The sequence below is a fragment of the Hypomesus nipponensis genome, chromosome 6 (assembly GCF_054491055.1).
Source record: "Hypomesus nipponensis isolate SF chromosome 6, ASM5449105v1, whole genome shotgun sequence".
Classification (NCBI taxonomy): domain Eukaryota; kingdom Metazoa; phylum Chordata; class Actinopteri; order Osmeriformes; family Osmeridae; genus Hypomesus; species Hypomesus nipponensis.
In genome coordinates this window covers 9,028,460-9,044,686 of record NC_140366.1, presented here as the reverse complement: position 1 = coordinate 9,044,686, position 16,227 = coordinate 9,028,460, and the positions used below count along the sequence as shown (strand labels likewise).

The 16,227-nt window shown below is 47.0% G+C and overlaps 1 protein-coding gene and 1 long non-coding RNA gene across 2 annotated transcripts in view; both read right to left on the bottom strand.

Annotated features, from left to right (window-relative positions):
* The window catches only part of LOC146286919 (tyrosine-protein phosphatase non-receptor type 14-like), a 32,574-nt gene extending 26,609 nt beyond the window's left edge, over positions 1 to 5,965 (bottom strand). The window contains exon 1 of the mRNA XM_084700332.1: positions 5,450 to 5,965. The gene's annotated coding sequence lies outside the window, so the exon portion shown is untranslated. The remainder of the gene's footprint in view (positions 1 to 5,449) is intronic.
* A 741-nt stretch (positions 5,966 to 6,706) lies between these two features.
* LOC146286918 (uncharacterized) lies at positions 6,707 to 13,039 on the bottom strand. The gene is made up of 3 exons (XR_014758532.1): positions 12,867 to 13,039; positions 12,660 to 12,714; positions 6,707 to 6,871 (listed from the first exon to the last, which is right to left on the bottom strand). It is a non-coding gene; the product is annotated as an uncharacterized LOC146286918 (long non-coding RNA).
* Positions 13,040 to 16,227: the final 3,188 nt, after the last annotated feature.

Sequence of the window (16,227 nt, the reverse complement as noted above, 5' to 3'; positions counted from 1 at the left end):
GTTTGTTTCTTTATGATTAACATCAGTGTTTATAAGACTACATACTACATACTAATACTGGTAAGGTTTATGGATAAGGTTAGCGCTATTGTAAGACACGATGAGCATTAGTTCATCATTAAGTATCTTATAAGATGCTTATTACTGCAACATTAATATGTGTTGATAAGACTTACAAACTTACAAAGGCCATATCTATTAACTAACGCGTATTACAATCACCTGGCGCTTAACTCTTACCTAACTATCAGCTGATAAAAACAAGATAATAGCAATGCTGACAAAGGACGCTTTCCTGAGTTCAGGGCAACGTTGACACAGCCATGTTTGTGTCCTCGAAGCGTTGTTGATGCAGTCAAATCTCTGTCCATTCAGGTGTGGAGATCTACTGACCCAGCCCAAACATGCCCGGACACGGTCACACTCCACTTCCAAGTCAACACGCAGTCTCTAAAAAATAATAACTCTGAACTCATTCATACTGTACGTAACGCCTAGTCATATTGCACAACCGCAGCATTCCTGCTCGGTGTGTCACGTTACTAACCAAACATGGCTCGCATCCTTATCCAACTGCGGATCCGACATCAATTTCTGTATCCTTATACCGGTGTGTGCAGAACAACATGGCTAATGGGGCTAATGATGCTATATATTCCAGATGGAAATGAACAGAGAGGATTGGCTCCCTGGCCTGGTCCTGGTCTGGCTTCTCCACAATACTGCTCTGTTTTCTGGTGGAGCAAACGGAGCCAAACCAGGCAGACCAGGGCACCCCCCTACGCATACAAATCTTGGTGTTTGTGTGACTGTGTGTGTGTGTGTGTGTGTGTCTTTCCCTATGACAGGGTATTCAGAGAAAGTGAACCACAATGTTTTAGCTGTTTGTTGACAAGTTTAAAGTCTTTCTGTGATGGTTGACTTCCAAGCGAACAGAGTTACTTCAAACACACACACACACACACACACAAACGCACAAATTCTTTCTCTCCAACAGAGAGAGGGCTGTGAGACACCAAAAAGCACACTCACCCCACCCACAGCGCTAGTATCCTGACAAGGACACAAACACCCCCCCCCCACCTCTGTCCTCTGCCCATGAACCCGTGTGAGTCCCCCAACAGCATCGCCGTTCGAAAAACACGCTCTCAGAAAGACAAACTCGAGAGCCTTCCAAACAAGACGAGAAACGCGATGTTCGAGTCCCCATCCCATTTCCCAGTAGCTGCGAAGCAAGTCAGAGGGAACGCAAACACACGCGACCACAAACAATATCATGGTGGGCGGCGAAGCCACGGAGAACCTTGTTTTGATAGCAGAGAAACAAGGCGGCAGATGGCCCAACCTGAGCCCCCCCCCCCCCCGGGCCCCCTGGAACGAGGAAGGCTGCCGTTCAGACACACGTGTTGGGTTGCGGGGTCCGGGCAGCGGGGCTTCTCAGGTTGGTTTGCTCCATTCAAGCCCAGGACAATGGAGGGAACAAAACAGCACTCTGTCACCTACTGCTAAAACCATTAGACTGTGGGTTTGTAGGGGGGAGCCACACTGGTCTCTCTCTCGTCTCTCTACCTGGCTCTCTCTCTCTCGTCTCTCTACCTGGCTCTCTCTCTCTCTCTATCTCTCTCTCTCGTCTATCTACCTGTCTCTCTCTCTCTCTCTCGTCTATCTACCTGTCTCTCTCTCTCTCGTCTATCTACCTGTCTCTCTCTCTCTCGTCTATCTACCTGGCTCTCTCTCTCTCTCTCTACCTGGCTCTCTCTCTCTCGTCTCTCTACCTGGCTCTCTCTCTCGTCTATCTACCTGGCTCTCTCTCTCTCTCTCGTCTCCCTACCTGGCTCTCTCTCTCGTCTCTCTACCTGGCTCTCTCTCTCGTCTATCTACCTGGCTCTCTCTCTCTCTCGTCTCCCTACCTGGCTCTCTCTCTCGTCTATCTACCTGGCTCTCTCTCTCTCTCTCGTCTCCCTACCTGGCTCTCTCTCTGTCGCTCTCCTGCGTGTGCTTGCGTGCTCCTCATCCCACAAACACACACACACAGGCAGGGCCGGACGCCTGACTGGACGTTGCGACACACTACTGGGTGCCCCTCGGTCACCTGACACCCTGGCCATGTGGGTTTCTGTCTGCTACTAGAAACTGTGTGTGTGTGTGTGTCAAGACTGAGAGTGCGAACACATTCTGAAAACACAGTGAGAGCTGTTTAGGCTGAGTATTAGTGGTGTCGTGTTACTCTGAGAGGACAATAACCTCACGCCCTCCTCACCTCAAACAGATGTGGACATGGTCACCTCCGAGTGGTTCACACACAGACACACAGACGCACACAAGCAGCTGCAAACAGATTGCAGGCCAGACAGACAGTGTTCTTGTTACGAGTCCATCTGCTATTTCACTCTCCATCACTCTTCACTCTCCCTCTGCCCCTCTCTCTCTCTCTCTCTCTCTCTCTCTCTCTGTGTGTCTGTCTGTGGTGTGTGTGTGAGAGGACACAGGGACATTGGCAAACACACAGATCTGCTTTCACACAAGGGTGAAATGTAGCCAGGCAGGAGACATTTCATTCTTTCTTTCTTTTTCTTTCTTTCTTTCTTTCTTTCTTTCTTTCTTTCTTTATCTCCCCTTTCTCCCTCCATCTCTCCAACATGTCTTCACTAGCATCGGTGGCTGTTGTGGTTTTCAGTCCTGCCTCACACTCAGCTTCCCTCACACAGTGTTGGGGAAGCATTACAGTAAGGGCCAATACTACGACGACAACACAGGCCCTCAACACACCCACCCAACCACACACTGTTGTCGAGCCATTTGGGAGTCACAAAGACCTGCAGACTGATAGGGCATGAGTGAGCTATATCTCTCCACTCAGACAGACGGAGACACTATGTATTGGATGATGTTAATGAGAGTGGGGGTGCCCTGATATGGTCCAGGAGTGAGGTGGACTGGATGGGACTATTCAGTGTTCAAGCCTGGAGCCTGTCTGTGAATCATGTCATCTGGTCACCCTGCCATGGAGTGGACAGGAGGAATAAGAGGAGGGGAGGAGAGGTGCAGGAAGGGGGGATAGGAGGAGGGGAGGAGACATGTAGGAAAGGGGGGGGGTGGGAGGAGGGGAGGAGAGGTGTAGGAAGGGGGGATAGGAGGAGGGGAGGAGACATGTAGGAAAGGGGGGGGGGGGGTGGGAGGAGGGGAGGAGAGGTGTAGGAAGGGGGGATAGGAGGAGGGGAGGAGACATGTAGGAAGGGGGGGGGGGTAGGATCAAAGAGCAGTGTCAGCCGTGACACTCAACAGAGACGCTTCACCGATCCCATCCTGTGGCACAGGAAACAGGAAGTGATGTCATGGAGAGAGGGGGAATCGGATGATGGGAACATAGGGGAGAACGTGTGTGTGTGCGTCTGTGTCGATAGGGAACCCCCCCCCCACACGCCAGAATGAGACGGCGAGAGCCAAGAAAAACAAAGAAGCGCCCGTTCTCTTAAGTCCTTATCATGTTTGTCCAGTTGCTGCCTGTGTGTGTGCGTGAGTGTGTGTGTCTGTGTGCCTCTACAACACCACAGGACTATCACTCTACAGACGTATCTGCTCATACCTTGCAGACATCATTATACAGCTCAATTTTCCATGCCCCGTCCCCCCCCTACCCACATCACACAGTCTCTCCCTCTCTCTTGCTCGCTCTTGTACGCAAGCCAAACCCACCATGGGCATGTTGATGTGCTGTTTCGTATCTGTGCGTTCAAGTGACAAAGTGTGTTTGGAAACACTTTTTGAGTGCAGGGCTGGGGTGCGTGTGACGGAGGGAGGGAGGGAGGGAGGGAGGGAGGGAGGGAGGGAGGGAGGGAGGGAGGGAGGGAGGGAGGGAGGGAGGGAGGGAGGGAGGGAGGGAGGGAGGTGGTCTGGCGTGAAGGGCGGGACATATGGAATGATTGACAGCTTTGCGTTGTCACCTGCTGAATGCCTGCCTGGGGCTGAGCGCATGAGCCTGGGCGGGTTGAGACGCGTCCGCCTCTTGTCAGCGCTGTTGTCTGAGAGGAGTGTGAAGGAGATCTGTGCTAGACCAACCAATTCGCCTGGTATTTGCTCACCTGAGGTTACAGTCTGAAATTGACTTGTCATACCTAGGAATAAGGCTTAGTCATGCATGTACAATAATATACAGCCTCACACTATGCTGTCTTTGGAAACCTTTTCAAGACGTGAACTAATAATACAGTGGGGAAACGTTGATTAGGGCAGAGCGCGTCAGAACAGAACCATCGACTTCACCTGTCTCGCTTCTCGTCCGATGCGACGGTGGCATTTTTCATGGTGATGTGGGTGCCAGGGTACAGCCAGAGAAGCTTTGAGGGAAGCTTCCAGAGTGGACGTGGTTTGTCAGCCAAGCTGCACCTTCAGCCCGTGAAGCTCCTCATCGGCCTCTACAGGAGCCGCGAGCACTCCAGTGTGCTCCAGAGCTACTCACTTTAGCACCATATCATTTCCACAGCACGCCATTGAGGTTATAAAGGCGGCCAGATGTGTGCGCGTGCACGCGCGCGTGTGTGCGTTTGGCCCGCGTCTTCTTCAGTCATGCTATATTTGCCTTTTAACGTACACCCCGTTTTACAGTGGTGGGGGTAATTCTGGGTGCGTGTCCAAACAGATCTCTCTCTCTCTTCTCCTGTTGGGAGAGAGAGAGAGAGAGGATCTGCCATTTACCAGCAATGTGCTAATGTCATCACCAGCATTGAGGAGCACTTGGAGACAAAAAGGATGGTTGGTGGTGGTGGGACATGTGTAAACACACACCTTCACGGAAGACCTAAACACGTGAGCTCACACACACACACACACACACACACACACACACACGTGTGTCTGTGCAAACCCACTTGCATACAGACACTGACACTGCCCAGGCCAAGATGTGTGTAGATTTCTGTCTAGCAGCCATGATTTTGTATAATTGAAGGCCATTCCCATGCAAGTGCCAGCATGGACTGGAAGTGTGTGTATGGATGGCCAGGTGAGAAAACAAGTGTAGTAAATAACCAATTAGCATAACAAAAACAGTCCATCACTGAACATCGAATGAGCAAACAGTCCGTGGACTGAGCTGTTTCGTTTCCAATACCAAAGCATGTAATTTCAAAATGAAGTAAACGAAACCAGACAAAATCGAAGAGCAACTTCTCATACATCTCTGCCCACGAGACCCCCTGGTATGTTCCCACTTGGTTGATGAGAAAGGGCACCTATACGTGGACAAGTCAAACGAGCGCGTATGGCCCTTCATTTAGGTTGTGCAATTAAAATTCATATGGTGTTATACAACTACGAGACGGAATCGTGGCAGATATGCTATAATGGTCCGTAAACGTTTGCATATTACTGTAATACAACTTCAGTTCCTTTCACTACTTCCAAGTTGTGGAAAGGTGACAAAACAGTAGTCTAAAAGACAGACACCCACCGTAGAGTCTGCTACATGCCGATATAATTTGGTCTTGGATGAAGAAATTCTTTGAGTTCGACGGAGTGGAACGGGCCCCTCAAACTCGTGGAAAAAGATAAGTCCTTGAAATAGCTTTAGTTTCCATTACCTCGCTCTTAACTCAATCTAAAAGTTAAAGAAAGAAACTCCACAAATATCGTAAACGTTCAATAGGAGAAAGGAACGTCCAAAATGTTAACCCTGTACTTTTTTGTTCTTCTTTTCTAAGAGTGAAGTTCATACAGCGCCATACATCAAAAAAGTATAGTCCTTGTGCCAAAATTAAAAGTATGCCTTCAACTTTCACCAAGTCCCTGGTTATCTTTGCTTACACACGTCGACTCTTCGACTCCGGGGCACCGGGGAGCGCATAGGTCCAGATCAGATACGTAGGTCCCGTCCCTTCTGACATCAGAATGGAGGAATTCGAGGAATGCAAGGCTAACGGGGAGAAGTACGGCTTCTCGTTTAATGGTTTAAAGGCGAGAGATTTGACTAAACTCCGAACAAAGGGTATCGTACGTTATTTATGTCCCTTATGTGCTTTTGGCTGTGCAAGAAATGCTCCAACCCCTCCGAATCTTCCAAACTCATGGTCCAAACTCACTCCATTAATATACAGATGAGAATTTGGCTTTTAAAATAACATTAGGTAACGATGCCCGATTGTCCTTCCCATGCTGAATTTGCAATGTTTCTAGTTGGCTATGTTGGATCACCCATGTTCGACGTAGCCTACATAACTTTTAGCGATTTATGTATGTCGCCAATTTCCACATTAATACCAGGGAAACATTTGACTAATAAATCACGACATGATTTGAGTTACATTAGAATTGGAGATTGGATATGAAGAGGAAGTGTGTAAAAAAGTTTCAAATAAATGTTTTTGGTTTTCATTTGTGATTAAACTGCATCCTCTGGTGGCCACTGTACCCCAGAGTCAGTTGGAGAAAACCGATAATATATAAAAGAAGAAAAAAAAAAAGGATTAAAATCATGAAAAAGTTATTTCTCCATCAGCCGTCTAAAGGATCAAGGATAGAGAGGTTGGGATTGTTGGAGTGAGTGGTGAGGTGGAAAGGCTGGGCCGGAGTGTTGGTGTGCAGTTGGTGACGCTGCACTTTCTCAACAATAACCAACAGGGGGCAGTGGAACACAGTTAAAGGCAAAGTTCCCAAATATTCAGCCTTTAGAATGTGTAAATGATCTAAAAAAATTAACTTTTTACTACACTTTAATAACAATATTTTCTCGCATACATATCCATAGAGAAACATGTAAAACAGTGAAGAACTTGAGGATGACTGATCTAGTCAGCAATGCTGTGGCCTCCAGCTCTCAGGTGAATCAGGAGTCCAGGTAAGATCTGAAATCTTTAGCCAACTTCACCATCTGTGCCTGAAAGATAAAAAAGATTACATCAGATGTTTGCTGAAAGAAATGTATAGATGGTGTGATCTGACCTTCAACCACAAAGAAGATCCTATTCAGTTTGTAATTGAAGTCATGCTGCTTACTCCAGACTAGCACTCCTTTTAGCTGTACTACTGAATTTGTGAGCAATTCAGTATTTTATAGGTTCTAAAAGGCATACAAGGCTAAAAGGTAGTCTTCACAATGTGCACCCCTCTCCATTTTAAAGAAGTACAGGATATCATGAGGGTAATGAAACATGTAGAGCTCCAGTCATGATCAAACAAAGATACAGATATCCTTTCTTATTAAGATTTTTTTTTTTTTTTACACGTTTAGCCCCATGTTTAGCCCCATATAACACAAGTCAATAAAGTTTTGTTAGTTTAGGTCTGATCCCTTTTTTTCAAAGAGCAAACTAAAGCACACACACACACACACAGAGATACCTTTCACTTGCTGGAGGCAGCGTAAGGCAACAGGGAGGGTTATACAGAGTCCTTCAAGTTATCGAATACAAATAAATCCAAAGCACGGAAAGCAAATTCCTTTCTCTCGGGCTCCCTCTTGAGACAACATGGACTGATCGGATAAACACCAGAGATCACAGGACGTTCCCTTGGCTCACGTGTAAACAGCAGCATCTACCGAGCGCTACGAGCAGAACACAGTTACTCACCACTAATAAACAAGCTCATGCAATCAGAGATGCTAAATGAACCGGTTAGCCTCAAGCGCCGCGTGTGCTCCTTGTTAATTCGATAAAGGCAGGGAAAAGGGGAATTGTGAGTCATCCTGCCAGACCACTAGGGTGACTAGAGTACTCTTGTCTCATATTAACCGCTAATTGCTAATCATGTTACCACATAGCCACGAGGTGAAGTGGAGGAAAACAAGCTAAGCTAAGCTAACGATTGATGAGCGTTTACTTGATTGGCTGGAAATCCTGCTGGTGGTGGTCACTGTGTTCCGCTTCTACCTGAGGTGTCCTCTAAACACTAAAGGTAGATAGAAAAAACGATGGGCCATGTGTCTGGAACTGTGGGGCAGACGGGTTGGTACCAAGGGGCAGTTGCTGGTGAGCGGGGAAACGCAGGGTCACCGAGAGCCCAGCCTGTGCAGCTGAGTTGTGTCTTGTTCTCTGATTGAGATGATGACGTGGATGAGGCTCTGGAGGAGACTTAACCCACTGATTGACCTTCGGCAGGACAGAGGAAGTGGTGAGGATGCGTGGGGAAGTGGATTTGCGTGCCTTTGAGGGCGTGTCGATGTCTTGAGTGGGTGGCTGCATTCGGGCGCGTGTGGCATCCCGCCCCTGCTCGCTAGGTTCTGTTTTCGCTGTCGTGTCTTACTTTCATTTCCTGGTGTATTTTAATGGACTCATCTCTCGTTTCAGGGTCTCCTAGCCTGCCTGGCTGATTGTCTTCACTGGGCTTGATCAGTTTTCCCTGTCTATGTAGCCCAGTGGTGTGTCTGTTCTTCGTTGCCTGTTTGGCTTTGTACGTTTGCTTGTTCTTCTGACGGCCTTTCTGTGTAGGCCTACCTTACCCTTGCTAGCAACAGCCTTGAATTTGATCTCTGTCTCGAGTTCTGCGTTTGAGGCCACCTGCCCAGGATCAGCGGTAAAGCATGTCAGTCGGTAGGTTTGTGCGTGCTTGACTACTCTAATGGTCCCGTATGTAGGTCACAATACATAGGAAATGCTTTCTGATGTTGTGAACTATATGAATATACAGTATACCTTGTAGCAGTGGGAGATATAGACTGTCACTGTTCTCAATTAGAAAAACGGTGTCATCTATACAAGCGGCAGATGATGGATGGATGGATGGATGGATGGATGGATGGAGTCATCTATATGCATCTTAATTCTACGTAATTTAAAAGGTTCAAAGACAAGAATTGCACCAGTAAGTTAATGATGTGCATCCATGAATCATCATATAATTGTCTCCAATTCAGAAGTCAATTGTTCTAGATGAACCAGTTTTATTCAATTATTCTCCCTCAATTTACTAAATCGTTGGCCCAACCTATGTCAAAAACGACGGTGAAGAACAGGAAGTTCTTATTTCAGGGTTCTGACGTAATAAAAGACACAACACATGCACGATCGTTTTTCATAATAATAACGATCTACCAATGAAGAACGATAGAATTTCTGGCCACGTTTGTGCCACCGTGCCAGATTAAGATGCTCTGGGGTGGACTGAGTTGTCCTGTGCGACAAGAGACCCCCCCCCCCCCCCTCCTCCTCCCCCCCGCCGCCCTGCACACACACACCACCCATCCTCTGCCTCCCCCTGCACAGTTTAAGAGGCTAGCAGGGCCTTTTCAAAGACTGTCTGTCTACTCTGGGTATCTGCCACTTAGCGAACGCCGCGGGGCACAAACAACAAACTAGCATCATGGCAGATGAGGGGAAGCAAACTGGGACTCTGGGATGGCTGAAGAAACGTTTCGTAGATTTGAGGATGGAGGAGACGATCAGCAAACTGTCAGAGCCCCATTGTTTGATTGAGTATGAAAGGGCATTAGATACGTGTGTGTGTGCAACCCATGTGTGTTTGTGTGTGTAGGGTCTTATTTCAGTGCTCCATGGCACTATCAGCCGGCCCGGGCAGACAAGCCCCTGGGTGGTGTTGGAGGGGGTGGGGTAAGGGGGTTGGGGGGGGGGGGGCACCTAGAAGGTAAGATGAAAGGATAAGAAAAGGTCACACATCCCCTGGGTTTATTTCTGCAGGTTCATCTTGATGTCTGGCCGTGCGTGTGTGCGTGTGTGTGACGTGTGTAGTTTATTAAGTGTTTACCCAGCACATATCGATTGCTGTTTCAGGATGACATGTCACCGTGTGGCCATGACCGAGCGCGTGCGTGAAAAGATAAGGCCTCTGCAAGGTCTCAGCCATCAGAGGTTGCATTAGACTCCCATTCGCTGGATTCTGCAGTCTCAGTAAACAGCACTTCCCCAAATCCCCCCCCGTTCTCCTCTGTCTCGGTTTCCTCCACTCCCAAACACACACACACACCCCAGACCCCCAGTGTGGGGTCCAAGAGAACACACTACATCCACGCAGGGACAACCACCAGACCCCTCAACTTCACAGAAGGAAAATAGCTTTTCACACCTGTGAGATTGCCACTCTCATTGGAATCACGGTGGGTGCAGCGTGTGTGTGTTGGGGGTGGGGGGGGGGGGGCTGAGAGGGGGGCACACGGAGCAGGAAAGCATGCATGTTAAACCTCTCACTCTTGACATGTGGGCTGTTTTGACGAAGGATCAAGAAACAGTCCGTGCAGACCAGAGTGTCACTATGACAACGTGATCTCTGCCTCTACGAGGAGCCACCAGAGGCCACAGCCAGAAATAGCTGGAGGGGTTAAAGAGGCTGAGAATATGGAATATGAATAGAAGATGAATATTCATAGCGGTATGGAGGAGCGCTCATTGGACATCTCTCTGGAGCATAGATAGGTGCCAGTGTTGGGCCACTCTGGTAGGATTTAAAGCAGAATATGAAATGGATTGGAGAAAGGTGAATTTAAATTTGAATACAGACCCAGCTTATCAACACTGACTCCTCTCCTGGTTGTGATAGGATGGGATTCAAATGAAACAATCCGAATATCTGAACTGTGTTTTATCTCAGTGTGCCCAGATGGGTTTGCAAAGCAAAACGTTGTTTCGTTGCTACATATTTATTTACTTTTAACTTGTGCGTTTCGCATGTAAAATAGCAAGTCTACTTTTTCTCAATTGTTTTTCTGTCTCGGCTTATTCCTTCATACAGTGGTCTCATGGAGCACTTAGTACTTAGTACAGTATGATGTTTCTTTGGTCGTCAGGTACAGCTGGTTGTCTGCATACACACAAAAACGCACTCACACACAAACGCACACACACACCTTAACCCTTGTGCTGCATTCGGGTCATTGTGAACCTTCGGGTCATTGTGACCCATCGTCTTGTTGCGACAACTTCACCTAATATACAAATAAAGTGAAGCATTTTCTTTTAACCTTCGCGCTGTGAGGGGTCTGAGATTGCACAACGGTTAAGAGAAAATGCTTCAAGATATTTGTGTATTAGGTAAAGTTGACCCGAAGGTTACACAAGGGTTAAATCCTGCTCTAAAATTGGATCAAGATATTCTATGCTCCAGAACACATCTATAGCTAAACGTGCATCGTGAGCAACAATTTGACCACCTGTGTCACAATCCCCCCACCACCCCCACTCCGCACACACACAAACACACACACACACACACCCTGTATACACACAACAACATGACCTGAAACAGGAACTCACACCTATCCTGACCTGGGTCACAAATACATGGACAATCTCGATAACATAACCGGGGAACTAATCAATACAACTGTAACTGGCCTTTAAACATTTTTCATTGCTGCTTTTTTGCAAACAACTTAATAAAAAACGTGAGTCAATAAGGGAGTGGTAAGACTGGGTCCCATACATCATTAAACACATGGAACTTGGCATGGAAAAACAAGTACTGAAAAAATCCTATTACCAAAGGTCCCCTGAGTTTCGTAACAATGGATGCAGTTTCCCATTCAACGACAAGCTTTTGAAAATCAACTCTCCACCTCATAAAGTAGGCCAGCAATGAAGGTGTTTATATTTCAGTCCATACGTTCATGTCGCCAGGCATAAGTTCTGAATGAATATTTGATGACCGTGTTCCTTCCCCTCTCTGCCTCCCTCCTTCCTGCCGACAATGTCGCGGGGACAGCCTGTGTTTTTCCATGTGAGGACATACTTTATAATCCCTCACTGGTGATTCACCCATCATTCTCTGAGGCTCCCTGTTCTTCCCCTCTCTACCTCTCCTGTATGATTATGGAGGAGAGATAGAATGGCCCTTCACCACCATCCCCCACTTCGCACACACACACACACGCACATGCACTCGGAGAGACAGGAAGGCGAGGCAGGAAAAGTGTGACTTATTCACGGCTAAAACACAAGCATAACGGGGGTCAATCCGGGTCAAGAGTGTTCACTCAACCAAACAGCCTGTCTAGTGAGATAGCTCCTCCCTTTGTCCTCATCGTTTCAACAGGATCTCACTGTTTCTGTCGCGTCGTGCCGGTCACAGGAGAAGGGCATGTCCGGGTGGAGCTGCGATGCATAGAGTCAACGGTAACCAGGAGGGGGTATAAATGAAAATGAATAAATGTACCGCAGCCCGACACGGAAAGAATGAGCGGTGGATAGACCGTGTTCGCTGAAGAAGAACGGTTTGCGTGCGCGTGCGTTTGTCGAGCCGTCCGCACACAGGTGAACAGACGGTGAGCAGGTGGGCACACCCACACGCAAACACAGAGACACACACACACACACCGGCTCTTATTCTCTCTTTCTGTTCTCTCTCTGTGTCTCGGCCTGTTTCTCTCTCTCTCTGTCTCTCTCTCACGCACATACACACACTGGTCCGTCAGTTCCTTTCGAATAATAATTAGGGAGGTATTTCGTATTGGCTACCTGTCTTCGATCCCCTCTGTGTTTGACTGTGAGCTGCTCAAACGGAGGTCCGCAGATGTTGAGCTATTCCCACTGTACAGAGGGCTGAGCTGTGTTCATCCCAGCTGTTTGGGAGGCCTCGGAAGGCTTGTGATTTCCGACACAAAGCCGTCTTGTCAACACACAACTTACGAGGCATGATGTGGGGCTGACCGACCCTGCTCTGGACCCGCACGTGGAGCTGCACACACACTCGATGTGGTGCGTGTTTGGTTCACGTACCTTGCTAAGATTGTGTTTCCTGGACATGTGCCAACTGAGGACAGATTCCAGAACACTGAAAGAACAGGACAAACATTCAGTGAGACTCGGGAATCGGAGTTCCGACTAGAACCCGACAGTTCTGCAATGTTCAAGTATATTTGCCGCTGCGTAGAAACCCTCGAGAACGGACGCTCAATTACAAATGATAACCTTAATCTGTCCCACCTGTCGGAGTAAAAGCCATGTTGCAAAATGTCCTTAGTCACGTCTCCCAGGAACTGGAGGGATCTCATCTCCTCGTCATTCCCTTCTTCCCTAGGTAACATGAAGAGCCGTCAATCATTATGCTGGAGATATATGTATATATATCCGGCATCATGTTCACTGATACAATTCATTCTAACCAGACACTTTCTTGACATGCATTCAAATATAATAGACCAAAGATTGTGTACATGTGTTTGCAAATGTTTGTCTGCTCTTGACATGAAACGTTTCAGAACATGTATAGTGTGCAGTATTTGATGTGTCTTACATAACTGTTTTTTGAGTAACATAATAGTAATATAACCAGCCGTAACAGACAGTTCCTGAGTCTGGACGGTGCTCTATGGTCCACTGTGTGGAAACCTCTAGAAGATGGAAACAGTTGAATCACTAAAAGTTATGTGTCATGGTTCCTGTTTTTCCTGAAGATCAACAGAGGTGGAGAATATTGAAACCATGTTACATTTACTACAGCATATCAGATGGACCTCCGATCGAGATGAATTCAGATTGACCTGGGGGGTATTCCAGAAAGCTGGTTATGCGACATAACCGGGTAAGTTAACTCTGCAGCTGACACACAATGTGTGCAGCAATTTACTGGCAATGTTGCTACAACGCTGGGTGTTAGCTGGGGAGTTAACTTACCCGGGTATGTCTCATAACCTGCTTTCTGGAATACCCCCCTGGTTACCTTGACTACCATCTACGTTATTTTGGGAGGAGAGATGCTTCTGCCTGTCAACAGAAGAACAACAAAACATCATCAGAAGATGGGAGAACAGAAGATGTTTTATAACACCAGCAGCATCTGCATGAGTGTTTTGCTGTGCCGGGGACATTCACACCTTTCTTTACTCCCTTTGGCAGTACCTGCAGAATTGACCTTTGTTGTGCATCTTGTATAACAAATATTGGCCGGGTTTCCCAGATTCGTTAACCAGATTTGTTAACTCTTAACGCTAAGAGCTTTTTAAGAGCGTTCTAAGAACGCTCCTAAGAAGCTCTTAGCGTTTAGGGCTCAACAAATCTGGGAAACCCGGCCATGGTTGTTGTATTGCAATGATAGGCTACATCTGCAAAATTGTACAAAATACTTAAGATATGATCATGTGGGTTGTTGCTCGTTTCATTTGTGGAATATTTCCATATTGTAATCGAGATTATGTTAATGTTTCAATGTCTTGTCAAATACAGACTGCTTTTTATTCGGTGAACTAATTACTGTAACCCTACATGCACCATTTGTAATTTATGGGATGTGAAAGCGTTTGCTGAATGACAACAACAACTGCAATGGTAATATAAATTGTCAGTGTTGATTTTCCAATCCCTTCTGCAGTTTAGAAGTTTTTAGTCCTAATCAGCCAGGCTCCATCTTCCTGCATACTCCTCCCTGTCATTGAAAACAGCCCACTAGCATTTGCAAAGGCATTTGCATTAAGATAATGATGTGTGTGTGTGTGCATGCATGTGTGTGTGTGCGCTTGAAACAGCAGCTCAGTGTCTTTCCCCTCGGTATTTGGTACTCTTGGTTGCCTTTAAATATTTCAATTCTTAAATACTGTCACTGTTATTTATTGAACATATTACATGAACACTTGCAGGGAATTGTTACTTGGAGCCAAGACGATTAAATTGATGTACTCAAAACGTTTTTATGACCAAAAAATGATTCATTGTCCATATTCCCTGCAAATAAAATGTTTTAATGAGGTGCCACAGTCTTACCTAAATTATTTTATAGTAGACTCAACCTTTAACACTTCCACAAAAGTGTTAAAGTGTTTTGACCTTGCACCCCACTGACAAAGCCTGTGGAATTCATTCACTAGCATTAGCATTAGCATGACCTCTCAGTGTTCTTCCTCTGGGTCTTCGGAGGGCTGTAGTAGCGATAATGGGACAGGAAGGAATCCCTCTTCTTCCTGTGGGTCCTGGGGGTGAAAGGTTGTTGGCTGGCTCGGTGGAACACCCCAGGGTGTTGGTCCAGGACGTCCCCGCTGAGGGCCCTCTGAGCCGGGGTACAGGAGTTCAAGACTCCCTGGTGATGCTTCGAGGAGGAAACAACAGGCCGAGGTGTCTGCAGGCAGAGAGTGGAAGCTTGTGTTCCATTTGAACTGCACTTTTCTGAACTGCACAATCCACATATCCAGTTGTATATATTGTATGATGTAAACATGTTGACGGTCATCTTACAGTCCGATCGGGTCTGTTTGAGATAGAGTCCAGCGGTATCAGGAGAGCGCAGTAGCCCCGCCCGCAGCTGGGCTGCTGATTTGATGTGCTGGTGGTGTTTGAGTGAACGGGTGAGTGGGAGGACGAGGTCCTTCAGTCCTCAACTCAAGTGGTCGCAAAAAAGAGGTCTGGTGTGACTATCCGCAATCAATCTCTGTGACATTCTGTGAGCTTTGATACTTAATAATCTGCAAAGAGCAGGCCAAGGCTATGCACACACAGACACAAGGCGTGCGCTTCCGTGGTAGGGTCGGCGGTCTGTAGAATCAATAAGGCACAGCCTCAGCATTCTACCGTTCAAATACCGCAGTCAAAGACGTCGTCTGCCATACGGTCGACCAGTGTTCCACAGAGCGATTCTTATCGTTCTCCAGCAGTCACTTTGGGGAAGCCCTGACCCTGGATCAATTCCATTTCACACAGCTACCTCCCTCCTTTCCTAAGCTCTCCCTCAAGTACTTATTGATCTGAACGGAAGGACAGTGCAGAAGGAAACCCAGGCGTGTTGCAGACATGTTGATAGGCATGTCATCCCAATCAGTGCAACGCAAACAAAGGCACTGGAGAGGACGGGACTTTTATATTGGAATATGTTCCCCACACTCCCGTAGAGGGTTACGACTCGTTTATCAGTCACTTCCTGTTTTCCCCGTGGATGTGGTTTGGTCCCACAGTAATTAATGGAACAGAAAGAGCAAGAGAGAGAAAGGCTGAGAGAAGGTGTAAAAAGTGTATGTATATTTAGTTGAAAAAGGTTTCTTCTGTGTGTGTGTGTGTGTGTGTGCGTACAGGATATGCAGCCAATAATTCCACACCAGGACACCTATCCAGTCCACACAGGAAAAGCAATTATATTTTCCATCACGGTACCACCACCCTATCCATACAGAAGGCACAAACATATTCCACTGGCTGCAAGTGAGAGTTCAGTCAAGACAATCACGTATTAGATTTGAGCATTTATTGTTACATGACATGGACATGTAGATTTACTTTGGCGGAGTGGATGATCTAAGGGAAGCACTCCCTGCCTCCTCGATGCAACACATACATACATGACATATGAGGCAGGGAGCAATAG